This window comes from Rhipicephalus microplus, chromosome 6 (assembly GCF_043290135.1).
Source record: "Rhipicephalus microplus isolate Deutch F79 chromosome 6, USDA_Rmic, whole genome shotgun sequence".
NCBI lineage: Eukaryota > Metazoa > Arthropoda > Arachnida > Ixodida > Ixodidae > Rhipicephalus > Rhipicephalus microplus.
Window position 1 is genome coordinate 70949926 of NC_134705.1, and position 26300 is coordinate 70976225.

General features: G+C 55.2%; 3 pseudogenes; all 3 read right to left on the reverse strand.

The window, feature by feature from the left end:
• Positions 1 to 492: 492 nt before the first annotated feature.
• On the reverse strand, positions 493 to 660 carry LOC142766529 (U2 spliceosomal RNA; annotated as a pseudogene).
• A 13159-nt stretch (positions 661 to 13819) lies between these two features.
• Positions 13820 to 13999, reverse strand: LOC119184261 (U2 spliceosomal RNA; annotated as a pseudogene).
• Positions 14000 to 21519: 7520 nt separating this feature from the next.
• Positions 21520 to 21694, reverse strand: LOC142766516 (U2 spliceosomal RNA; annotated as a pseudogene).
• Between the last annotated feature and the right edge of the window lie 4606 nt (positions 21695 to 26300).

Below are 26300 nucleotides of genomic sequence, written 5' to 3' on the forward strand. Positions count from 1 at the left end.
ATTCATAGTTTTCACATCATATACCCGGGCATCCCGTAGCATGACCTCTCCAGAGAGGTTTTTGCTGCGGTGGTTACACAAGAAAACACTTGCCTCACGGCCCTTGGACGCAAGGGTATGAACGAGTGAGGCACTTGTGCTAATGCCATACATATCCACCATCGTCTTTTATTATCACCAACTTTTGTCATCTATTCACACCGCACACACCTTTCACGACATGGTCATGATTTTATTACTTGTATGTTTTTACCCGCCTTACCGCGAGGAATTTTATGGCCCTTATATAGCCGCTTATCACAATCATTGTCCATGTTTTTAGTAAGATGAACTGGCGCTCTTTGGCCGTGAAATGGCCCTTGCGCCATAAAACATCAAACATCATCATCATCATCGGACACTCGCCGCACCCACGCCGTTTACCCCGATATCCTTTGTAAATCTGAACACTCTTTCTATCGTTGAATTTATTGTCGAACTCACCCCCGCAGGGGTGAGTGGGCCGATCCCGGAGGTAGTGCAATACCGGGCCAACCCGTGGCGGAGGTGAAGCAAGCTTCAACCTATCTGCCGCATCACAAAAATAAGTTTAATGTCTTGGATCCAAATAGGATCCGTATCAGATATTAAGCTGATAAAAACAGAGTGGAATTTTATTATGTTTCGGACAATGCATGGAATGTCTTGAGTTTGCCGAACGACATTGTTGTGATCCCGTACATGGCACCGGGATAGCCAGATGGAGGCCGGACACGGGTGGTCGCACCAAGGACAGCAGGACAGTGGACATCGCAGGAACCGCCGGAACAGCAGCGGGTTAGCCAAGACACCTGGAAGGCGACGTCGCCACGTAGTAGGACAGGTCTTGTTTAGGTCAGCGATTGTCTAGCTGCGTCCATATCCCACGTGCGCGTGGTAGATGGCGCGGGACGCTGCCACCACCTCGCTCACGCAGAGTTTTTTCATTAGAAACAGGTAGTTGCGGGAGCACAGGCGCAGGGGGACGTGGTCGTTGGCTGGGTCCCAAGCGCCGAGAGCCCCGACGATGATGGCGGCCACCGTTACTCTCTGGTAGCGGCAACGCAAGTAGTCGGCAACGGGTTGATAGCGTGCGAGCTTGTCGTTTCGCGTATTGGTAAAGGCCTCCGGTGTGTTCTCGAGCGGGCAAGCCACGTCGATGACCAAGGCCTCCTTCCCCCCGTGAACAAAGACAAGATCAGGACGCAGTCCAGTGTCGCCGACTGGCCGGTTCTCGAACGCTACGGTGTAGTTGCGGGCAGCGGCCGTGCGAAGGCGCGAGACCACCGCGTTGTGCTGCGCCAAAGACATGGCGCAATGCGTCATACAGTGGCATAGCACGTGCGGTAGCCGCGGACCCGGCAGTGCTGGTCTCGGTCAGGTGGGCCCCACATGACGGCGCCATTCAGGTGTAGCAGGTTGAGGTGCGCACGGTGGATGAACCACCAGTCGGCGAAGTACGTGAATGCTCCCGTGGTGATGAAGTGGGATCTCGCACGATCCGCCGTGACGCAGACCATCACCTTCCCTTGGTTTGGCTAGTCGTGGAGGGCGCGTTCCTGGACGTGGGCCAGCACAGCTCGTAGCGTCCGCATGACCCGGTTTATTTGTGTGGGCGGAAGCGTTGCGCCGCCGCAGGTGATGGTGACGTGGCCCGGCCGCAGGGACCACGAAACTTGTAATCGTCGGGACGCCTTACGGGCCTCGGTCCAAACGCTGCGCAGCTGGGTAGCGGGCAGTGAATGGACGACCTGCATGTCGCCGGAAAGGTACGCCTCGAGCTCGAACCGGGTGGCCTCCCATCTGAGATGAGTGGAGGCGAGCTCGTATGTGCCAGACAGGGCGAGTTACCGTAGCGACTGGTCCAGAGTCGTTCGGAGCTCAAAAGCGGAGTCGGTACGACAGATGTCGTACAACTCCGCTGCCACCGGGATCGCTATATCTCCTCCGGAGGCACTCCCGTAGACGTAGTGAGTCGAGGCGTTCACCGGTAAGTATAATGCACGCTTGACCATGGGCCTGATGGCAAGGTCCAAACGGTGCCAATCTGATTTAGTCAAGACGCCGCACCTCATGGAGAAGTTCGGTGCGGGGAACACAAATGTCTTGAGGGTGTCAACATGCTGCGAGGGAGCCGGCTAGAAGTGAAGAAAAAACAGCCGTGGCATTGCGAATGGCGTCGTCAATGACATTTCCCCCTGCTCGATGTGGAAGGCGGAAACCCACCGGGCGTCCGAGGTAGTGGAGCGGCTCGGAGTCGCTCAAAGCCGCGACTGGGACGCCTGAGACCCGGAAGACGGTTGGCCGCATTCCGACGGGGGTAACGCCGCTGAGGTGCAGGGTCGTACACTTGCTCGGGTTGAGGGATAGCCCGAGTGGTGTTGCCAGCGTCTAGACCATGTCGATGCGTTGCTGGAAGAGGGCAGGACAGTCGGCCATGGGCGTCAGGTTGTCGGCATAGGCGAGGATGTAGTGGTTGTCGCCTGTTCCTTGGACGCCTCGAACCACGGGGTCTATAACCAGGTTAAAGAGCAACCCGCTGAGCGGACAGCCCTGGTGTAGACCCGAGCGGATGACGACCGGTTCTGTTGTGCCCTCATCAGCAACGATGACAGTCTCGTTGTTTTGGTAAAGGCCCTCAATGAGGGCGGTGAACGTCTCTCCGGCACCGGAACCACGGAGGGCGTCCAAGAGGGCTTGGTGAGGCACGGACCCGTAGGCGTTTGCGAAGTCCAGTAGGGCTGCGCAAAACTCCGTGCCACCGGCTCTGGCTGCGTCCATGTGGTGCTGGAAGATGTAGTTCAGTTCGAAAGCGCCGTCATAAGGGAGAAAACCTTTCTGGCACTTGGACAAGACCTGGTGATCCATGATCCAGGCTTGGAGGCGTGACGCAAGGCACTTGGTGTATAGCTTGGAAACAGTACAGCCGAGTGCAATGGGGCGCCGTTTGCCTGGGACAGAGGGATCACCTTTCTTGTAGATCAGAACCGTGCACGATGTTCGCCTTGAGTCCGGGGTGCGACGGGGGAGAACGCAGGCGTTGAACAGGGCACGACAGGAAGCGGGCCTCCGGGTCGACGGACCTCCAGTGTTGGTAGGTCAGTCTCTAGGGATCGGGAGTCGTGTTCTCCGACTTCCGGAGCCGGAGGAGAACTTCGTCAGCCGAGAACAACGCCGTGTTGACCGAAACAGGAGCCGCGGGTCGTTGAAACAGCTTTGACGTGTCTGCTGTGCGAGGTGACCAGTTGGAGGCCCAATAGTCCTGGATGTCTCGTATAGGGATGGTACGGGACCGTGTGGGTCCCTCCATGATCAGGCGCACGGCACGTCGGCCGTTCCTGCGGTAGAGACGCTTGATCTCTGTCGCGTTGTCGGGGTTGACGTCTCGAGCAGGGTGTCTCGGTGTTGACGGTGGGAGGCGGACAGCCTCCGCGGCCAGAGCAAGAGCCCGAGACCACGCCTGCTCACACGGCGCCCATGAGTCTGGCGTCGGGGCTGAGCGGAGCGTGGCTCTCAAGACGGAGACCTGCTCTGCAAGCAGCATGGTGTGGTCCGGTGGCATTTCCATTGTCGGCGCTTCCACAGGAGTGTCGTGTGCGCCGTTGTCGGCATCATCCGCTCCAGTGTCTTCCAACCACTCGGAAAGGGAAGGGGATGAGGAGGAGGGGGAATTGGTCGACAAAATGTGGTGGTCAACGACGGTGCTGGCAAGTGGGACACTCTGTTCGTCCACCGGCTTGTTGGCCGATGCGTCGTCGGAGTCTTCGGTACCGGGGACGTTGGCAAGCTCCGTGGACATTCGTGAGGAAGCCCTCGAAGCAGACGACGTGGAGCCGAGACTGGTGTGATGACGAGAAGACGAGCCAAGCGCGGACGAAACCTCGCCAGTCGTGTACGGGGGACCAGGATCTGGTGGCACGGACGGTGGCGTTCCGGGAACCGAAGGCGACTGCCGAGGCGTGGAAGAACCAGAGCCTGAAGTAGCTGGAGAGTGGCCCGGCATGGTAGACGCCTCGGAGCTTGACGCCGACGGAGAACCGGTAGCCGAAGTGCTGGAGTCCGTCCCGGTACTCGAGGATGACGTCGATGTGGAAGACTTGCCTCCACGACGTCTTCTAGACCGGGAAACGGTTGCTCGGGTCTGTTGTTGTGGTGGTGCTCGGCAAGTTGTACCCGAAAGAGCTGGACCAGGAGATGGTGGGGTCTCTGTACCAAAAGAACTGGAGGGAGTCGCCGTAGGCTGCCGTGAGTTGCGAAGAGGTACATAGGGGGTGGATTTCTCTTGCGCATGTTGTGCCATGGTATGTCGGGTGAAGGAGCGCTCGCAGTTGAAGCACCTCGGGCAGTACCGGCAAGGGTGGAAGGGCTCGTTCGAGGCAGGACCCGGGCAGTCTTGGCAGGCGGACAGCGAATTCAACCGGGCATCACAGGCGACGCACCGGTAGAGACGCCTCGTTAGCCGAACCCCGTGTTTTCGCTCCATGTGGGACCGCCACGCGGACATTCGGAGCGAAACTGATGTGCGCCCTTGACAGCCCGCGCAACAGGGATAAGGACAACGCAGCATCCCGGGAACCGGCAGGTACACCGTCATGATGCCCTGGTGCACGGGCTTTCGAGAGCGAGGAGGGCCCGACGCTGTCGCAGAAACGCCAGTAGACGCGCGAGTGCCAGGATGAGGCCGCTGGGCCGGCGGCGGCCCCGATGTGCTCAACCCCGAAGGGGGAGCGGGACGCCGCCGACGGCTACCGGAAACCGGGACGAGCGGCTCGATGGACATGGCAGGTGGCCGGCGGGAGGTAGGCATGGCCAGGCAGGGACTTCTCCAGGTGGTAGGACCTCGTGGACGGACGTCCGGGCAGGAAGGCCCGGGCGACGACGACGACGGCGTCGAAGTGGTCACGATGACCAGGGTCCGTTGGTGTCACCAGCGGGCATTGGCGACCGGACCGGGAGCGGCAGGCAAGAAAGGACTCGTAGACTCTCACCGCTACCGGAGGGTGTCTTCTCCCGCTGGCTGGACTGGAACGCCTCGTCGGTAGATGTCCACGTCCCCGTGGCTTGATGTACGGGCCGGTAGGCTCGGACGACGACGGCGGGGAGGTGGTCACGAGGACCAGGGCCCGTGGATATCGCCAGCAGTCATTGACGACCGGGCCAGGGGTGGCAGGCAAGAAAGGCTTGTAGACTCTTACGACTCCCGGAGGACGTCTGCTCCCGCTGGTGGGCCCGCCGCTTCGCTAGATGGCTGGAGACTCCTTCGATGGTACAGCAGGGCCGAGGAACCAGGTGGACCGAGGTACAGCGTTGCTCCGTGCGACCAGAAGGGGGACCTTCCAGGGCGGCCGGCTCCCCGGGAGGCACTGTTCTCGTCTTTTGGCTATGAAGATCAAAAGTGGGAGAGCCTGCACTTCGATCTTAGCCAAAAGGCCGAGAAGCTACAACAAAGGGAAGTTTATTTTCCGCTAACCAATATACAGGAAATAAAAATATACAGGATAGTAAGGCGTGGTAACATTGTGGTTTGTTTCCGCATACCCGTTACACAGTAACGGCGACTTCGTATGTACAAACTGCATGGCACGTTCAGCCTTTATTACATTGTGCCGGCCGGCTCGTGTTGGCGTCGTCATCAGGGTGCATCTCACTCTCGCGTAAGTAACGCAATCATGAAAAAAATATCGCGATCACAGTAAATAGTTCGCGCGATTAAATTCGTGCGAGCAATTCGGCTCCCTCTGCCTCATTCTCCACCTCTCCACCCGGCAGCTTATCGGCCTGGGCCCGGTCGCCATCGTGAAGGCATGTGAGCTTGCAGCCCTCAGGATTCAAAGGGTGCATTACCCCACTCAGCGCGCCCTTTGGGTGCGCCCATTCATAGACTAGTATCTGGTATCCCAAACAAGGGAGGCAGATTAGTGGGTTGTGATGGGGAGGGCTAACGGCCCGTCTCTAACGAGAAATAACCGCCTAATCCACCGCCGAAGGAATTTCTCCCCGTCTGCTTCTAGCTTCTCCGACAGGTGCCGTCACAGGAGCAACCTTATTTGTCGCATAGCGGGGAAGGCTGCCCTTACTGGGGAACTCCTAGCCTCCGCCAGGCATCTTCTCCTCCAGAGCACGAACATCGTCACCGCCACCACCAGTTTGGCGAAAGCGCCTCTGTTCCGCTTGTGTCTTGGTGGGCCTCTTATGCCGAAATTGCTGGCAGCAAGGCGCCACACTGGTTTCACTGCGACGCACTCGAATAGGGCATGCGATAGCGTTTCTTCTTTGTTGCAGTTTGGACATCGAGTGCTGGGGACTATGCCTAACTTGTAAGCGCTGTCTTGTAGGCGACACTCCCCAGATCCTTCTCCACTCGAAGTCTCGGAGTTCCTTAAGAAGGTGTCTGGCCTGTGTCTTCTTCTTCGCCTTCACAGCTTCAGCTTTGGTTTTCTCTTCGTCAGACAATTGGCTGACTGCAATCGCCTCCACGATGCGAGCCGGTTCGTCCTTGCCCACGTGACAATTGGGGGCTTCCTTGGTGATCATCTTCTTGACGTTTGCCGTTGCCTTGTAGAACGCAGAGGGCATTTCGGCAAGCGGCCCTGGTAGTCTGCCCGTGTCAAAGATGTGTGTTTTGAAGCTGCACCAGTATCTCAGGAGACAACTCCGACAAACTCCGTTGCCTCGTATAGGGCTCTTACCGTCTTGAGGGCCAGGATTTTGTACGATGTTGCGACGTGGGGCAGACCCTGGCCTCCACTTGTTACGGGAAGTTGTAAAAGTGTTCTCCTGACAGGAGCGGGTTTGCCTTCCCATAGAAAGGCATTAACTATGCTGCTCAACTTCGTGGCTGTCTTGTTCGGGATGACCGCCACTCTTCCCACGTAGCTGGCAAACGCATACACAGTGGTCCTTGCCGTCATCGCCTTTTCGCGCTGCGTGAGGTCCTGCTGCTTGAGGTGCGTTACTACCCGGTTCGCCCTCTCGATGGCTTTCTGTCATGTTTGCGGGGCCACCCCCTCTCCCGAGAAGTGCACTCCGAGCACTTTCACTGCCGACACAACCTCGATGCTTCCGATGGAATCCGCAGGAAAAGAGGCAAAGAGGAGTGCCTTGCACTTATCCTCGTTTAGCGCCGCTTCTTTCACTCTGGCATATGTTGAGCAGTGGCTCGAGTGCCATTACGAAGAGGGTCGGTCCCAGTGGGCAGCCTTGCCTTATGCCTCTTCCGTACCTGAACCCTGTGGTTAAGGTGCCATTGATCACCACCTTGCAGGTCAAGCTGCTGTACAGGACGGTAACGAGCTGCACAAACGCCGGTGGGAAGTTAAACTCCCTCATGATGTCCTGCAGGTACTTGTGACACACTCTATCAAAGGCTTTAGCTTGATCCAGGGATAAGAAAACGCCGTTGAGCTCTTTCCTGGTGACGTACTCGAACACGTCTCGGGTAGCAGTCAAGTTGGCGAAGATTGACCTGCCCGGGACCGCGCACGCCTGGTACGGGGAAATGATCTGGGGCAGCACTGTCTTCATCTGGTTATTCATTATAGTGGCGACTATCTTGTAATCAGTGTTTAAAAGTGTAATGGGGCGCCAAGACGCAGGTTCTCTCGGTGGGGCTCCGTCTTTGAGTACGAGAACAATCCGCCCTTCAGCAAAAGAGGATTGCTTCGTTTCTGTGTGCAGTATTCCGTTTATCATGAGGAGCAATGCATCACCCAGCACATCCAAAAACTTCGCGTAGAAAGCCGTTGTTAGGCCATCGCTGCCTGGGGCTGGGTTGTGGCTCAAGCCTGCGATGGCATTTTTAAGCTCTTCCATTGTGACGTCACCGCCTATATCAGCCACTTCCTCTGCCTCCAGTCTTTTTAGGTCCCGGCATATCTTTTTAAGGCTGCCTGCGTCACTTTCTGTGTCAGTGTCGTCATTAGAGGCGCCGTCAGCCTCGAACTGCGCTTTGAAGTGATCTCGAAAGATAGCTTCGACCTCCTTTGGATCCTTGCTTATCGTACCATCCGGGCGCGTGGCTTCGGCTATCTGGATCGAACAATTCCCCTGCATAGAGTAAGTATCGCGTATTTTTGTGTTGCTCTCTGGGTCAACTTTACTCGTGGGCCGACATGCTCTTTTCTGTAGAAGTTGGTTGTGCTTAGTGCGTAAGGTTTCTAAGTAATCATTCATGCAGGAGGTCAGTCTGCCCGCACGTTCGATGATCCGCATCCTTCGTAGGGCGTAATTGATTGCGGCCGTGTAACGTCTCTGTCTTGCTTTCCCTTCCTCTTAAGGATGGCTTGCCACATTGCTTTCAATTCGTCTCATTCTTCAGGACCCACCTCCGACTTGTCGTGCATCACTAAGTGGAGCCGTTCTTCGAGCCTGTCTACGCTATCGTCATCCAGCTGCAGGGTCTGGTCCAGTCTCCAGTTGGGATTACTGGGGTGGGGACCTTCCTGCCCTCTGAGTGTTACAATTACTGGTAAGTGGTCTGTCTTCTTTTCCAGGTGGTTGGGTAGTTGGGAGATGACGCAGCTTTCCATTTGGTGTACCGAAAATTCCGGAAGGTATACGTGGTCGATCCTGCTTGCCGTCGTCTTCGTCATGCGGGTGGGCTCGAAATGGTCATCGTGTATGCGAATCCACGCATCGGTGAGACGGAGATGGCGCAATATTTTAATCAATTCTCTGGCGTGGTACGTGGATCTACCTTGGCCAGTGCCCCTAATATTCCTGTAGGAATCCACGACGCAATTGAAGTCTACCATCAATACGTGTGGGAGCGGCTCGAGCAGCAGTTGGTGCAGTTCTCGATAAAAGCCGTTTGTGTCTGAGCGCGTGGCTGGACCGTATACATTCACGAAGCGTACTCTCCTTCCATCAATGTATATGTCGGCGAAGATCGAGCGGCCGTTTGCTCCAAAAGTGCAGTGCGCGTGCTGGCGAAAACGCCCTGATACAAAAATGACACCTACTTTGCAGGAGCTTGTGTTTGAAAGCGTGAAAAACACGTCTGTATGAAATTCTCTCTGGAAGTTACAGACATCGAGAGGGGTTCTGAAGTTCGCTTCCTGTATAAACAGGACGTCTACCCCTTCAAGTTTGGCGAAGGCTACGACTTCTTTCTGTTTATTCTTCTCTCTAAATCCTCTTACCTTCCATGTGGCAATCTTCATAATCTTCATATTCGTGTAGCTAGTTAAAAAAAGGAGGTGGCAACACTTGTTGATTTAGCTAACATGAGGCGCGACATGAGAAACCGCGCCGGGAGCATGGGACGCAACCAGCATCCGTGCACTCCAGGCGCAAAGGCGCGGCAACACACATCAAAAAAACGTACTCGGACGCGTCCGAGGCACCCGAGCAAATCCCCCCCCCCCCCGGCACCGCACGGCGCCGCGACGCCAACGCCTACTCGATTGTTTCAGCGCCATCCGCGGGGGCGTCCTCATTTGTCACGGCGTTCCTACCCAACCTCGGGGTCTTCGCCCTCGGCGGAGCGTCGCTGTCGCTGCTGCTGACTTCGAGCCCGGTCCGTCGCTGCCTCGCCTCACGGGCGGGGGAACCCTCACGGGAGTCGTGCTGCGGCTCTTCTGCTTGACGACGACGCGAGCGACCTCGGCTCGCGGCCCGCGTCGCGACTTGAGGCCCGCGCGCCCAAATCGCGCCCAGCCCCGTCTCCGCGGTGACGATGCGACCGCGAGCTAGATTACGCTCGCGGCCAGACGCCGGGTAGATCACGGGTGGGTCCCGCCGCCGGCCCTTGTGGGGCACAGCCCGCTCGGCGGAAGGGTCTGACGAAGCGCGGTCGTTGTCTTCAGGCAGGGCGTAGTGCCTGCGGCTCACGATGGGCCTGTCATCCCAGGCCGGCGCTTGCGGAGGCCCTCCCAGATCCTGTGCCGTGACAGGGGCCAGCACGTTGGCAGGCGCGTTGGAGACGGGATGACTTGTCTTCTTTTGCTCAGGAGGCGCAGGGGACGCATCTCCTGAGGTTGCCGAACGCGGGCAGTCATCGTCGCCCGATGAGCTTGCGGGTGACGTAAGGGACGATGATCGCGTCGGGCCCGTCTCGATATCGCTTGTATCTGCGCCAGAAGACGCCGACGCCAAAGCAACGGAGACAGACGCTCCGCGCATCTCTTCCTCGTTGACACATAAAGACACCGCGTTGCTGCCTGAGCTCGGGTCTGAATCCCCGTCAGGACGCGAAAAGGGGAGTCCCTTTGCGGTCGTGCGGGGCGCAATCTGAGGCATGAGGACCTGAAGACGCGTGGAGAACTCGCCCGACCTCGGTGAAGGGGCGCCGGATGACTGGCTAGGCGTCGTGGTGGTAACAGGCAGCGCTGATGAACCTCGGGCAGCGGCCGCATAGGAACGCCTGCGAAAACAGTCACGCGTCCCGTGACGGCCCCCGCAACGCATGTACTCGTCTGTGCAGCCCTCTGTGTCGTGGCCGAAGACGCCACAACGCTTGCAAAACACGGCCGTGCACGCGGTCGCCATGTGCCCGACTCGCCGCAGCGCGCGCACACACGGCGCATCCCGCGGTACTCGAACATCACATGGTGGTCCGCGATGGTAACGAATTTGTGCACTGGTAGAGTCATCTCTATTATCACGACTCTAACGCCGCTAAGTTTGTTGAAACGCGTGGTTACAGGGGCAAGAGATACCCTTTATTTTACCGCACTGCGCAAGGGCGTTGCCAAGCGTCTCGTCGGACAGGTACGCAGGGTACCTGTAAACGTTTACGAACGTGACCGGCAGCCCGACGGCCTCAACCGGCACGTGCTGGTCGTTTACGCGGAAACCCTCCGCAACCATTAACCTCGTCGCCTGGCTGGCGTTTCGGTGCATACAAAAAAACATGGCACCGCCCATATGCTGCAGCACATAAACACTGTCATCACTGGCAGTCAACTCAATGGCATCGATTAAATTATCTATGCTTACATCGCCTTCCGGCGCGGTGAACAAGAAACAGTTCTCCCGGGCAGGGAGCTCCGTTGAGGTCGCCATTCTGTAGGACGCTGGTCCCAGGAGGGCGTGGCTTGTAGTAACTGGTAACGTGCAGACGAGCTGCACTCTAGTAGAATGTGCGGCTCAGCCGAGGCAAAGACCGCTCAGTACTGGTAGGCGCCGGGAACACGGCAGGGGGACACCGGGGCAGCAAGTGTTGTCCGGGTCCTAGCGGCTGAAGGCGTCAGGGGCACCAGGCGGGAGCCGGGAACCCAGGAGCGGCAGGCGCGCGCGCAAAGCGGAGCGGCGCTGCCACGGGGCGTCTTCTTCTTCAGTCTTCAGAGGGACTGGGGGCCGATGTCAGCGTGACGTGACCCCAGGTCTCGCAGAGTGACTCGTACAGAACAGGCACCTCGACCTTTGATCTCAGCGAAAAGGCCGAGAAGCGATGAAAATCATTAGCACGTGATTAAGATCCATTCTTTCACACCTCGTACTTAGTTCTGGCCAAAAGCTGGGCAAACAGTAGCAAAGCAATTCCGACGTCCACCCATGCACAACCAGAATTGTGCACCGACAGCAGCAGCGCTGCTGTCGGTGCACGGCATTGCTTTTATCCCTCGTCCGCTTGAAGTTTCTTGTTTCGCTTACAAACATGTTAAAACTGAAACCTTCTTTTTCCCAGAGGTCGAAGCCACGCGTGCTTGCTTGCACGCGTACTCTCGAATGCGCCCATGACGTCAGACCAAATGCTTGCCGGCGAACATTATCAGGCATGTCGCGAGGGATGCTACAGCACTTGTTTTAAAAACTGATGCATAGTGTACACTTCCAACTCGAGCACGAAAGCCTGGAAGGAAAAAAGAAAACAAATGACTGTGCAGAATGTGACTACGTCACCCATCCAAAATGGCTTCTACGCTGGCTGCCTAACAACGCTTCTGCAACGACGCCCACAATCATCGGCACAAAGGTGGTGCCTTTGGCTGCTTCAGCGCGCTCAACGTATGCCTTGCATGTTCCGACGTGGTGGAACACCGCACCGAAGTCGACGATGGTCCTGCCGTGAAAGGCAGTCCCGGGAATGCGTGCGAAACGTCTACCGCGTGCCTTGTGAAGCCAGTGAATGAAGGGTCATGGGGCAGAGGGTGACGGAACGTGAGTGTGCGACATGCCGCTGCGATGTCGTTCAAGCGTTCAATGGGCCGGCAGGCTCTGTTGGTCGTGGTCAAAAACTTCGAAGTTTTGCTGATTCCGAGGGGTAGGAGTGCTATGGTGGCGTGTACGAGGCGCTGGTGCGGTGCTCCTTCGATCGTGCCGGACATGAGGCGGCAAAAGGCGGTCGCCAAGTTGTCGCGGAAATCAGTGAAGTACTCGACTGCGCTTTTCGTCGAATTCCGCTTAGTAAGGTGCGAGAAGGCTCGTGACAGACGGTCTTCGGGTCTTCGGGAGACGGGTGGTTGCATAAATGCGACCGTTCATCAACGTTCAGCCATATTCGTGGATTATTTCCCCCCATTATGACAGCTTCCTCAGTGCGCTCGCTTGTGTTGCTTGTTTTTGTTGACCTTCACTTGTGACTCACACCCACTGTGGGGGAAACGCCGAATTGTTGTTCTGCTTCTTCGACTTCTACATATTCGGCTTAGTAAAGCTGTGAGGAGTAATGAGTGGGTACAGAGGCAAAGCACAGCAAAGCGCGCCCGGGGCGTGATCTCACGCGTCCTGGGTTCCATGGCGCTTTAGGTACGTGCGTGGTGCGTCCGTACGTCCAGTGCGCAATTTTCTTGGAACTTTCAGCAACTGGCAATTACATTCAGGTGAGCGTGCGAGGATGTTTGTTGTAATTAACGAGAGCCAACGGTGGATGAGCTGGTATAACATGGTGTTCAGAAATGTAGTGTGTGATCAACAAGGCGATGCCTGCCGTGGTGGTCTAGTGGCTATAAGGTACTCGCTTGCTGATCCGCAGGTGGTGGGATCGAATCCGGCCGCGGCGGCTGCATTTCCCTGTGCTCAGATTAGGGTGCACGTTAAAGAACCCCAGGTGTTCGAAAATTCCGGAGCCCTTCATTACGGCGTCTCTCATAATCATATGGTGGTTTTTGAACGTCAAACCACACAAATCATCATATCTTCATAAAGGTGATGGGTGACGGCGCCAGTGAGGTAGCTGACCGCGTGGCAACGAATTACAGCCACCGCTGGCAGAAGCTAGGACCCAGGTCAGTGGACATAGAAAAAGCACATCGGGGCTTTACCGCTCCACCGTACAGCAGGTGTGTGCGAGGTGGGTCCTGTGGCATTCTTTGGGATTTTAATTTGATATGGAGAATGTGGCGAGAGCACGCGTCTTCAGGTTAAGACGTCGCGTGAAGATGTGAAATAAAAATGCCTTCGCTTGTCACTGCAACTGTAAACAGAAACACCAACACCCATTTTCTAGAGGCTGTTTTATTTTTCGTTCCCAAATGGGTGAATTCGAAAAGCGGAAATAGCTTGGCACATATACACACTTCTAGCTTTCCTCTAAAACAGTAATAATAAATTACTCAATAGTTTTATTAATATGAGTGGGGATGTTTAAAAAAACTTGGAGTATGTACGTGTGATCATAACCAAAAAAAGAAGGGGCCCTCCATTTGTGAATGTTCAGCACAAACATTTATTTTCCCAGAGCAATCGTAAGTGTAAACACAGCTAGCGTACTCCCCGCACGCGAATACCGCGTCAGCCGGGGCGGCGTGATGCCAACGTTTCCGACACTCACCGCACCCACGCCGTTTACCCCGATATCCTTGGTAAATCCGAACACTCTTTCTATCACTGAATTTATTGTCGAACTCACCCCCGCAGGGGTGAGTGGGCCGATCCTGGAGGTAGTGCAATACCGGGCCAACCCTTGGCGGAGGTGAAGCAAGCTTCAAGCACTCCGCCGCATCACAAAAATAAGTTTAGTGTCTTGGATCCAAATAGGATCCGTATCAGATAATAAGATGATAAGAACAGAGTGGAATTTTATTATGTTCAAGACAATGCATGAAATGTCTTGAGTCTGCCATAGACGTGTTTGTAAGCCCGTACATGGCACCGGGATAGCCAGATAAAGTCCGGACACAGGTGGAAGCACTTTGGTCACCAGGACACTAGAAGGTGTGGACGTCGCAGGAACCGTCGGTACAGCAGCGGGTGAACCAGGGCACCTTGCAGATGGTAGGCGACTTGGCAACGTAGTAGGGCAGGTCTTGTCTAGGTCAGCGGTTGTCTAGCTGCGTCCATGTCCCACGTGCGCGTTGCAGATGGCGTGGTACGCTGCCACCACCTCGCTCACCCAGAGTTTTTTCATTAGACGCAGGTAGCTGCGGGAGCACAGGCGCAGGAGGACGTGGTCGTTGACCGGGTCCCAAACAACAAAGAGAAGTTTATTGACTTCAAATCCGGCACGTTCAGGTCACGGTGATGCACAATACGCGGCCATACTTTGGCCGGGCACAATTCAATGAAGCAAAAAACACAAATGGTTGATGTAAAGGACAGGGCACTCGGTGAAATATATGCACTATATACAGTTTGGTTTTTTTCCAACGCGTACAAATATAGATGTACAATACACTTATGTACTAGTATACATATACAAAAATACTTCTACAGATATTCTACATTACATTTACCATATATACATGAAGGAATACAATAATGTATGTACATATTTACAGTTTGGTTTGAGCTTGGTTTTTGACCAAGGGTGCCGGGGAGAAAACAAAGCGGTGGAGGGAGTTAGTAGTGAATAAGGGGGGCGTGAAGCTTCCCGCCCTTTACAAAAAAGATTCTTGTGTGCCAGCGTCTGCGGAACAAGTTCTTTCCGCTGGCCTCCAGCTCTTTTGACAAGTAGGCCCAGAGCAGCCGTCTGAATCGCGAAAGCGCGGGGTACGCGGCCCGTACAGGTTTCCGACGTGCCTCAGCTAGCGAGCGTCTCTGCCAAATGATGAGCATCGTGAAGGACACCACTAGCCGAGCGAAGGCGCCCTTGTTCCGATTGTGACCTGGGAGAGGGCGGATTCGAAAACAGTGGGCAACCATGCGCCACACTGGTTTTGCCGCCACGCACTCGAAGTGCGCATGGTTTTGCGTTTCGGTGCTTTGGCAATTGGGGCAACGGGAGTTCAGCTTGATGCCTAACTTGTGCAAGTATTGCCTCGTGGGCAGCACCTTCCAGGCTTTTTTAAACAAAAAGTCCTGCGCCTCGCGTGGGGCACCGCAGAGGTGATCAGATAACTCGTGCTTTGCATGCTTGGCCCTTCTTTCTTCATCGTCGCTCAGCTGGAGGCGTGAGAGGTCTTCGACTATTTGCGCAGGTGGGTCCGCGTCAACGTCGCCAGCGGGCAGTTCTTTGCAGAGCATTCGCGCCGTCACCACCGCTACCTTGTAGAAAGGTGCCGGTGACTCAGCTAGTGGTCCTGTAGCCCGGTCCACCTCCAGCCAGTCAAGCCTTGTGCTACACCAGTAAAAGAGCAGCTTGCGGCCGAAGTAACTGCTGTTTTGCGCGAGCATGCGGGCGGTCTTCAGCGCCAGTACCTTGCTCAGGGTCAGGGCGTGTCGCAGTCTCAAGCCCCCCTCGTTCACTGCCATCTTCAGGAAGCTCCGCTTAAAAAGGGGTGGCTTGTAGTTCCACATGAAGGCATTGCCTAGTTTAATCAGTTCATTTGCCGTTCTCGTGGGAATCTCTGCCACTCGGCTGGCATGGGCAGCCAGGGCGAGGACGCTGGTCTTTTCGGCGACTGCCTTTTCTCGCAGCGTGAGTTCTAGGAGCTTTGCACGCTCAGCGAGTAGGTGGGTACGGTCTAGAACTCGTGATCACGTGGTCGACGCCACCTCTTCGCAGGAGAAGTGCACTACAAGCACCTTGACCGTGGAGACCACCTCAAAACCTCCGATTGCGCTTGCAAGAAAGGGGCCGAGAAGGAGAGCCTTACTTTTTCCCATGTTCAACATGGCGCCCTACGCTTCAGCGTATGCGTCGAAGGTTCGTCTGAAGAGTTCGAGGCTGCGCGAATCTCGCATGAAAAGGGAGATGTCGTCCGCATACGCCAAGACCTTGAGTTCCTCCGTACTGGTAAGCGGCAGGCCTCGGATGTTCGGGTCGCAGGCAAGGGACGTAAGGAGGGGCTCAATTGACAGCACGAAGAGCGTAGGGCCTAGTAGGCACCGCTGCCTTATGCCTCTTGTGTACTCGATGTTGTCTGTCATGTATCCGTTAACAACAACTCTGCACCGCAGGTCGGAGTAGAGTAGCCTGATGATCCGCAAGAAGGTCTCCGGGAGGCCGAACTCACTGAGGGTCTGGAACAGGTAGGTATGGTGTACCCGGTCAAATGCCTTCACTTGATCAAGGGAGAGGAAAACCCCTGACGCTCTCTTCTTGGTGGCGTACATGAAGACGTCTGGTCATGTTCAGGTTCCAGTACATCGATCGGCCTGGGACAGCACAAGCTTGGTGCGGGGCGATGACATCGGGCAGGAAAATCTTCAACCGGTTGTAGAGAATGGCGGCCACAGTTTTATAGTCACTGTTCAGTAACGTGACTGGGCGCTATGATGCAGGATCACTTGGCGGGCCGCCGTCTTTCAAGATGAGGGCTACTGGGCCCGCGCCAAAGGAAGCAGGTTTCGCGTGTCCCTCGAGCACAGAGTTCACCAACGCCAGCAATGGTACAGCCAAAGTGTCAAAGAAAGTGGCATAAAAGCCCGTGGTGAGGCCGTCCATCCCCGGGGATGACTGCCGTGGCATAGACGCGACGGCGGCTTTCAGCTCTGACTTTGTCACGGGGCTGCACAAGGTCGGGCATTCATCTTCTTCGAGACGTTGTATGCTCTTGCAAAGCTCCTTCATGAGGAAGGTGTCGGGTAGGTCACGTCGGGGTCCGGCTCACGAAAGGCCAGCCTGAAATAGTCGCAGGATGTCGCGACAATCTCGGCCGGGTCCTCCGTGAAGGAGCCGTCGGGGTGTTTTGCCTCAGTGATCTTGGTGGATCCATTGCCGCAGACGTCTTTAAGGCTGACCTCTTTCGGCTCTTCTGACCCTGCCTGTGTGTTCCTACGGTCTCTGGTGGACGCTCTAAGCAGCCGGTCGTACTGCGTTTTTAAAACGTCGAGGTAATCCCGGGTGCAGGAGGTAAAGCTATCGGCGCTCTGAACAATGCGCATTCTGCGCAGAATTTCGTTCATTCTGGCATTGTTGCACCTTTTCCTTTGCCTTCCCTCCTCTTGGGGGAGCGCTTTCCAGGTTCCCTTGAGGACGTCCCAGGTTTCCGGAGTGATGCGGGGGGTGGCTTTTATCGACTCCTCGATCAAGAGGTGGATCGCCCGGGTAGACTCGGGGTCATTTAGCAGCGCAGGGTCGAGGCGCCAGGACGCGTCGTCCGGTCTGGGTCCGGGCGTTCCTCTCACGGTTGTGGCCAGAGGGGCGTGATCGGACGGGTTGTTTAAGTCGGCTGGTACCCGAAGTACGTCGCACGATGTCACCCCCAGCAGTAGCAAGTCGGGAATATAAGCCCGATCTAAACGGCTGGCGGTGGTTCGCGAAGTTCGTGTCGGGCCAAACTCGGCGTCTTGCAAGTACACCCAGGCGTCCGTGAGACGCAAGTGGCGGAGAATCCTTACCAGCTCTTTGGCGTGGTATGTAGAGCCTCCGCGCCCCTGGCCCCGGACGTCGAGTCGATTCAACAACGCAGTTGAAGTCTCCCAAGATGACGTATGGGACAGGTTCCGCCAGGTTGTCGTGGAGTGCCCGGAAGTACATGTTGGTGTCAGTTGTCGTAGCGGGTGCGTAAACATTCACGAAGCGGAACCTTCGCCCGTCTATGAGGATGTCCAGGATCAATGTGCGCCCGTTGGCTCCGAAAACACAATGAGATTTATGGCGGAATGTGCCCGTGACGAAAACAACACCGACGCCACAGGGCCAGGCGGCCGTCAAAGAGAAAAAACGTTCGACCGGCAGTCACTTTGGAAGTGGGCCACGTCAAGGGGGGACCGAAAGTTGGTCTCTTGCAGAAACAGGAGGTCGATGTGTTCGTCTTTAGCGAAGGCCACTACCCGTTTTTGCTTCGCCTTGTCGCGGAACCCGCGCATATTCCACGTTGGGAAGCGGAGCGAAGCCATCGCCTAGGCTGATACGGTGCCGAGCACGCGGAGGCCATGTGCCCGACTTCGCTGCACCGTGCGCACAGTCGGCGCATCCCGCGATATTCAGACATTACGCGGTGCCCTGCGATTGTCAGAAAATTTGGCACCGGGCGGCTCATTTCTATCCTAATGACTCGAACCGCGTTTAGTTTTGTTTAGCGCGTGGTATGGTAGCAAAAGTGATGCCTATCACTTTGCCGTACTGGCTGAGCGCGTTGCTGAGTATCTCGTCTGGTAAGTAGGCCGGGTATCTGTAGGCGTTAACAAAGGTAACCGGTGGCCCTACCGCTTCTACTGCTACGTTTACCCCGTTGACTTGAAAGCCCTCGGCTACCATTAATTTCGTGGCTTGGCTAGGGTTGCGGGTGCATACCAAACATTTCGCGCCCACCAAATGTTGGAGCACTAAAACACTGTCCTCCTCCGCCGTTAATTCAACCGCGTCAATCAGGTCATCGATCGAAACATCTCCCTCTGGCGCTGTAAACATAAAGCGATTCTCCCTCACTGGGAGGTCTGATGTTGACGCCATTCTGGTGGGTGTTGCCACTGGCCGCCAGGAGAGCGTGACTGGTTACAAGACTGGTGTCGTGCAGTCTAGCTGCTTTCTGGTAGGACGCGGCTCAGCCGGGGCGAGCGCCGCTCAGGACTTGGTAGTACCAGGTGGGCCGCAGGGGGGCTCCGGGACGGCAGGCGTTGACCAGGGGCCTCGCTCCTCTTCCTGGCATAGAGTAGATGGGCTCCGGGCAGCGAAGCCCAAGACCCAGGGGCGGCAACTGCACGTACGGTGCGGTGATGCCACGAAGACTACTTCTGGGCACTTGAACCCCCAGGGGCCGACGTCAACGTGACGTTACCCCGGGAATCGCGCGAGGACTCAAAGGAAACGGCTAATTCAACGATTTGAACTTCTCCAAAAGACCGAGAAGCGATGAATTCATTAGCACGTAATTAAAAACCATTCTTTCACACCTCGTACTTAGTACTGGCCAAAAGCCGGGCAAATAGTAGCGAAGCGATTCCGACGTCCACCCATGCACAACCAGCATTGTGTACTGACAGCGGCATCGCTGGCTTCACGGCATTGCTTTTATCCTTAGTCCGCTTGAAGTTTCTTGTTTCGCTTACAAACATGTTAAAACTGAAACCTTTTTACCAGAGGTCGAAGCCACGCGTGCTTGCTTGCACGCGTATTCTCGAATGCGCCCATGACGTCAGACCAAATGCTTGCCGGCGAACACTATCAGGCATGTCGCGAGGTATGCTACAGCACTTGTTTTAAAAATTGATGCATAGTGTACACTTCCAACTCGAGCACGAAAGCCTGGAAGGAAAAAAGAAAACAAATGACTGTGCAGAATGTGACTACGTCACCCATCCAAAATGGCTTCTACGCTGGCTGCCTAACAACGCCTCTGCAACGACGCCCACAATCATCGGCACAAAGTTGGTGCCTTTGGCTGCTTCAGCGCGCTCAACGTATGCCTTGCAAGTTCCGACGTGGCGGAACACCGCACCGAAGTCGACGATGGTCCTGCCGTGAAAGGCAGTTCCAGGAATGCGTGCGAAACGTCTACCGCGTGCCTTGTGAAGCCGGTGATAGAAGGGTCATGGGGCAGAGGGTGACGGAACGGGAGTGTGTGACATGCCGCTGCGATGTCATTCAAGCGTTCAACGGGCCGGCAGGCTCTGTTGGTCGTGGTCATAAACTTCGAAGTTTTGCTGATTCCGAGGGGTAGGAGTGCTATGGTGGCGTGTACAAGGCGCAGGTGCGGCGCTCCGTCGATAGTTCCGGACATGAGGCGGCAAAAGGCGGTCGCCAAGTGGTCGCGGAAATCAGTGGAGAAGTACTCGACTGCGCTTTTCGTCGAATTCCGCTGAGTAAGGTGCGGGAAGACTCGTGACAGACGGTCTTCGGGTCTTCGGGAGACGGGTGGTTGCACAAATGCGACCGTGCATCAACGTTCAGCCGTATTCGTGGATTATTTCGTTTCATTACGATAGCTTCGTCAGTGCGCTCGCTTGTGTTGCTTGTTTTTGTTGACCTTCACTTGTGGCTCACACCCACTGTGGGGGAAACGCTGGTTTGTTGTTCTGCTTCTTCGACTTCTACATATTCGGCTTAGTGAAGCTGTGAGGAGTAATGAGTGGGTACCGAGGCAAAGCACAGCAAAGCGCGCCCGGGGCGTGATCTCACGCGTCCTGGGTTTCACGGCGCTTTAGGTACGTGCGTGGTGCGTCCGTACGCCCAGTGCGCATTTTTCTTGGAACTTCCAGCAACTGGCGATTCCATTCAGGTGAGCGTGCGAGAATGTTTGTTGTAATTAACGAGAGCCAACGGTGGATGAGCTGGTATAAGATGGTGTTCAGAAATGTAGTGTGTGATCAACAAGGCGATGCCCGCCGTGGTGGTCTAGTGGCTATAAGGTACTCGCTTGCTGACCCGCAGGTGTTGGGTTCGAATCCCGGCTGCATTTCCCTGTGCTCAGATTAGGGTGCACGTTAAAGAACCCCAGGTGGTCGAAATTTCCGGAGTCCTTTATTACGGCGTCTCACGTAATCATATGGTAGTATTGGGACGTCTAACCCCACATATCATCATATCGTCATCAAGGTGATGGCTGAGGGCGCCAGCGACGTAGCTGACCGCGTGGCAACGAAGTGCAGCCACCGGTGGCAGAAGCTGGGACCCAGGTCAGTGGACATAGAAAAGCACATCGGGGCTTTGCCGCTCCACCGTACAGCAGGTGTGTGCGGGGTGGGTCCTGTGGCGTACTTTGCGATTTTAATTTGTGATGGGGAATAGTATTGATGCGTAGACGTGGCGAGAGCACGCGTCTTCAGGTTGAGACGTCGCGTGAAGATGTGAAATAAAAATGCCTTCGCTTGTCACTGCAACTGTAAACAGAAACACCAACACCCATTTTCTAGAGGCTGTTTTATTTTTCGTTCCGAAATGGGTGAATTTGAAAAGCGGAAATAGCATAGCACATACATACACACTTCTAGCTTTCCTCTGAAACAGTAATAATAAATTACTCAACAGTTTTATATTGTGAGTAGGGATGTTTAAAAAAAAGCTGAGTATGTACGTGTGAACATAACCCCCAAAAAAAACAAGAAGAAGGGGTCCTCCAATTAGGACATTTCCACACAAATATTTATTTTCCCAGAGAAATCGTAAGTGAATGAACGCAGCTAGCGCACTCCCCGCACGCGAATACCGAGCCGGCGCGAATACCGCGTCAGCCGGGGTGGCATGACGTCAACGTTTCGTACACTCGCCGCACCTACGCCGTTTACCCCGATATCCTTGGTAAATTCGAACACTCTTTCTGTCATTGAATTTATTGTCGAACTCACCCCCGCAGGGGTGAGTGGTGCGATCGCGGAGGTAGTGATATACCGGGCCAACCCGTGGCGGAGGTGAAGCAAGCTTCAAGCACTCCGCCGCATTGCAAAACTAAGTTTAATATCTGGGATCCAAATAGGATCTGTATCAGATATTAAGCTGATAAGAACAGATACTACAACAAAGAGAATTTATTTGTACAGCTTTTGGAATTATTACATCTGTCTTCACCAACAATGATCTTCTTGTTGCTCTTGTTGCTTCGTGTTCCTGGGGGCGCGATGCACGCTATCTCGTTCTATCATCTACGTGAACCATGCACTTGCCCTATAACATCCTTATACAATGTTACAAGGAAAGGGTGAGCATAAGAAGGCGCTCAACACTGAATCGCGAAGAGGAATTGATGCTGTATACACTTCACACAAGTGTGCAGGCGCATTCTTATACAAGCCACACGAAAGGATTACAATAAGCGGTGTTATTACATCTGCTTATGTCACTTCACAGGCTATTTGTCCTTGCGTGTTTATCCAAGAGGGGGGGGGGCTAATATGGGGTGATTGGGAGGTGGATCTTCCCCTCCTTAACAAAAAGGAATCTTGTATGCCAGCGGCGAAGAAATGCTTCCTCGCCGTTCGCCTCTAGCTCTTCCGCTAGCGAGTTACGCAGAAGTCTGCGGATTCGTGATATTGCGGGGAATGCTGCACGCATCGGCGTTTTCCGAGCCTCAGCCAGGCAACGCCGCTTCCATATTATGAACAGGGTGCATACGATAACCAATCGTGCGAATGCACCCTTGTTCCGGGCCAGTGCTGGGGGAAGGGGGGGTCGGATCTTGAAGTCTCGCGCCGCTAGCCGCCAGACGGGTATAGCTGCGGGGCACTCGTATAACGCGTGCTTCGATGTTTCAGTAGCCCGACAGTTGGGGCACTGGTCTGATGGTACCACTCCGAAGTTCTTTAATCGCTGCCGTGTTGGGAGAACGTCCCAATTCAACTTCCACACGAAGTCCTGCACTTCTCTTGCGCAAAGGCGGCCTCTTTGTAGCGTTTTCTTTTTCCATGCGCCGACTTTCATTCTCTCTTCTTCCGAGAGCTGGTTTATTACTAGAGCCTCCGCAATACTGACGGGCGGATCTTTGTCAATGTCGCACTCAGAGGCTTCCTTCTGTAGCATGCGCATTGTTATTGCCGCTGTTTTGTAGAACTGCGACGGTGTTTCCGCGAGTGGTCCCGTATGTCTCCCGGCGTCGAGAAACTCTGCGTTCGTACTCGCCCAGTATCGCAGGAGGTTCCTGCCGATGAATTCGCCAGCTTGGTGCAGGGTTCGTGTTGTCTTTAGGGCTAGAATTTTGCTCGTTACCGTGACGTGTGGTAAGGCGAAACCCCCTTCGCTCGTCGGTAGATAGAGCAGGTTGCGCCTAATCGGGGCAGGTTTCCCGTCCCACAATAGGTGCCCGATGATCTTATTCAGTTGGCTCGCTATTCGGGTTGGGATCACCGCCACCCGGCTAACGTGGTTTGCGAAAGCGCATACGCTCAACTTGACTACTTGCGCCTTCTCCCTCAGGATGAGCTCAAGGCTTTCGGCGCGGGTAGCTACCCGTTGAGCACGCTCCAGCGCTTGCTGCCAAGTCTTCTCTGTCACGCCGTTACAGCTGAAATATATTCCAGGACCTTCACCGTGTCTACCGTCCCAATATTCCCGAGTGCCTCTTTAGGGAAGGAGCCAAAAATAAGCGCTTTGCTTTTCTCTGAGTTCAACTCGGCGACAGAGGCCTGGGCGTAACGGTGGAAGGCGCTCCGGAACTCGCGTAAGCCGCGCTCGTCTCTTAAAAAAAGAGACACATCGTCGGCGTACGCCAGCACCTTGAGCTCGTCGTTTCCGGTCAATGGGAAGCCTCGGATATTAGAGGCTGTGGTCAGGCTAGTCAGGAGCGGTTCGATCGAGAGGATGAACAGGGTAGGACCCAGCGGGCAGCCCTGTCTTATACCACGAGTGTAGCTAAAAGAAGGCGTGACCACACCGTTCACAACCACGTTGCACGTCATGTCCGAGCATAGAAGCTTGATGAGGTCGATGGAAGTCGTTGGTAAGCCGAACTCCTGCATAACCTGGAATAAGTACGCATGTCTGACCTTGTCAAATGCTTTCGCTTGGTCTAGGGAAAGAAATACACCGGAAAGCTTCTTCTGGGTCATGTACTCGAAGGCATCTCTCGTGACCGTTAGGTTCGCATACATGGAGCGGCCGGGAACAGCCCACGCCTGGCAAGGGGAGATTAACGTCGACAAGAGTGGCTTCAATCTGTTGTTCAAGATGGCAGCAGTGATCTTATAATTGACATTAAGCAGGGTTATCGGGCGCCACGATGCTGGGTCTTCTAGTGGTGAGCCCTCCTTGTACAACAGTACTATGCGGCCGGCACCAAAGGAGGCGGGTTTCTTCTTTTCAGTGGAAAAGGCATTCACTGTTTCCAGAAGGGCGTCGCCCAAGGAGTCGAAGAACGTGGCGTAAAAACCCGCCGTGAGCCCATCCGGTCCCGGGGCTGAATTCGGGGGCATGTTCCGTGTAGCGCTGCTCAATTCTTTCTTCGTTGCTTCACGGCATAGACTCTCGAGCTCCTCCTCTTCCGGGTGCCGGAGATTCTGGCAGAGAGCTTTAACCAGATGTAGTGGGGGACCGTCTTCTCGTGGTTCTCTTTCTTGAAAGCGGCTTGAAAAGTTGTTTTGGAAGATGCCTGCTATTTCTTGCGGGTCGGTAGCCATTGAACCGTCTGGGCGTTTCACCTCTGCCAGTTGCATACCACCATTTCCGTGCACTTCTCTTATGTCGTCGTAGAAGGGGTTCTCTTGACCTGTTGGCTGTGCCCGCCGGCTTGTCCTGCGTTAAGCAGTTTAGCGTGTGTCTCTTCCAAAGCGGCGAGATGATCCCTTGTGCATGATGTCAGGAGCTCTGCCCTCCGCATAATTTGTATCCTGCGGGGGATTTCATTCATCTGCTGTGTCAGCCCCTTTTTCCTGTCTCTGCCCTCCTCCTGCAAGATGTCCTTCCACGAGCTCTTCAGCAGGTCCCAACTTTGTGGGTTTAAGGGGACAGCGGATTCTACTGACTCCCGCAGGCGGTCTTCGATTCGGGCGACGCAAACGTCGTCATGCAGAAGGTTGGGATCTATCCGCCAGCCTAGGTCTCCCAGGCGTTGTCCGGGTGTTCCTCTCAACACCGCCACTAGCAGAGCATGCTCCGATCTTTTTGCGAGGTCTATGGGGGAGGGGGGGGTCAACACTTCGCATCTAACTACTGAAGGAACCAAGTAGTCCGGGAGATAGATGTGATCAATTCGGCTTTGCGTGGTGCGTGATGTCCTGGTTGGAACGAACCGATCATTGTGCATATGTACCCAAACGTCCGTTAGGTTGATGTGTCTTAGGACGTTTACCAATTCCCTTGCGTGGTATGTGACCCCCTCTGGCCGGGACCCCTCAAGACTCGCTGTACGTTGACGACGGAATTAAAGTCGCCGAGCAGTACGTGCGGAAGTGGTTCTAACACGAGCTGGTGTATCTCCGCAAAAAAGCGTTCGTGACGGACCTCGTGACGGGGGCATAATTATTGACGAATCGGATCTTTTTGCCGTTCACAAAAACGTCCAGCATCAGCATGCGCCCATTCGTTCCAAAAGTGCAAAAGGATTTCTTCCTGAAACTGTTAGAAATGAAGATAACGCCAACTCCGCAAGATTTGGAGCTGGTTAACGAAAAGAAGGCATCTACCTGGAATTTCCGACGGAATATGGCCACGTCTAATGGGGTCCTGAAGTTTGTTTCTTGCACAAAAAGGATATCTATGGCTTGTGCCTGTGCGTACATTAGTACATCCCTCTGTTTAGACTCGTCGCGAAAGCCGCGAACATTCCAGGCGGCGAACGTAAACATACACAAACAAAGTCGAGGCTCCGGTGAACGAAGGAGGGGAGCGGAGAGGGAAGCAAAGCGAGCGCCGCTGATAGCAGAAAGGGCGCCGATTTACTTCATGAAAGGCTTGGGCGCGCTAGGCGCGCGCGGAAGGCAGTCCGGGTCGAACGGGTGACGCGAAAGCCAGCGCGCCTCAGGATGCATCATTTAAAACCACGTGTGAGAGGGGACGGAGCAAGACGGAAGCGAGCGTGGCCGGAGGAGTGTCAACAAACCCCTCGCAGGGGAGGAGGGTGGCGAGGCGCCGGGCACGGCCGCGCAAGGCAAAGTGGAATGGGCTCGTGACGTCATTTTTATGTATGCCGCCGGGCGTGAGCTTGTTTCCCTCTGGAGGGGGCTTCCCAAGTTTTATTTTGTTTTGCTTGTGCTGGTGCGTCACTATCGCTGCTTGCAGGTTTAGTCTTGGGGCGCTGGGAGTCACAAAATGTAGCTGGGAGCTGCGCAGCCGGCGAGGGCGCGGAGCAGCGCATACAGGGAACTTGAAGGCGGCAGGTTTGGCTAAAGACGAAGAGCAGACAACACCATCCGTGTGAGCTGCGTCGCAGCAAAAAACAGAATAAACGGAGCCAGAAGGAATGTAACAAACAAAGCAGAAGCAGACGACGCGAGCTGCGTGGCCGCAAAACACAGAGGGAAGCCAGGTGGAACCAGTGAAATGGAAAAAAACCACGCCCGGCATAGAGGCATAGAGGACGCGAACAGCGTCTGCTCACTCCAGGCGCAAAGTCGCGGCGCGTCCGAGGCGCGCAAGCAACCCCCCCCCCCCCCCCCCGCTCCGGCGCTGCACGGCACCAAGACGCCAGCAGCCTACTCGCCTGCTTCAC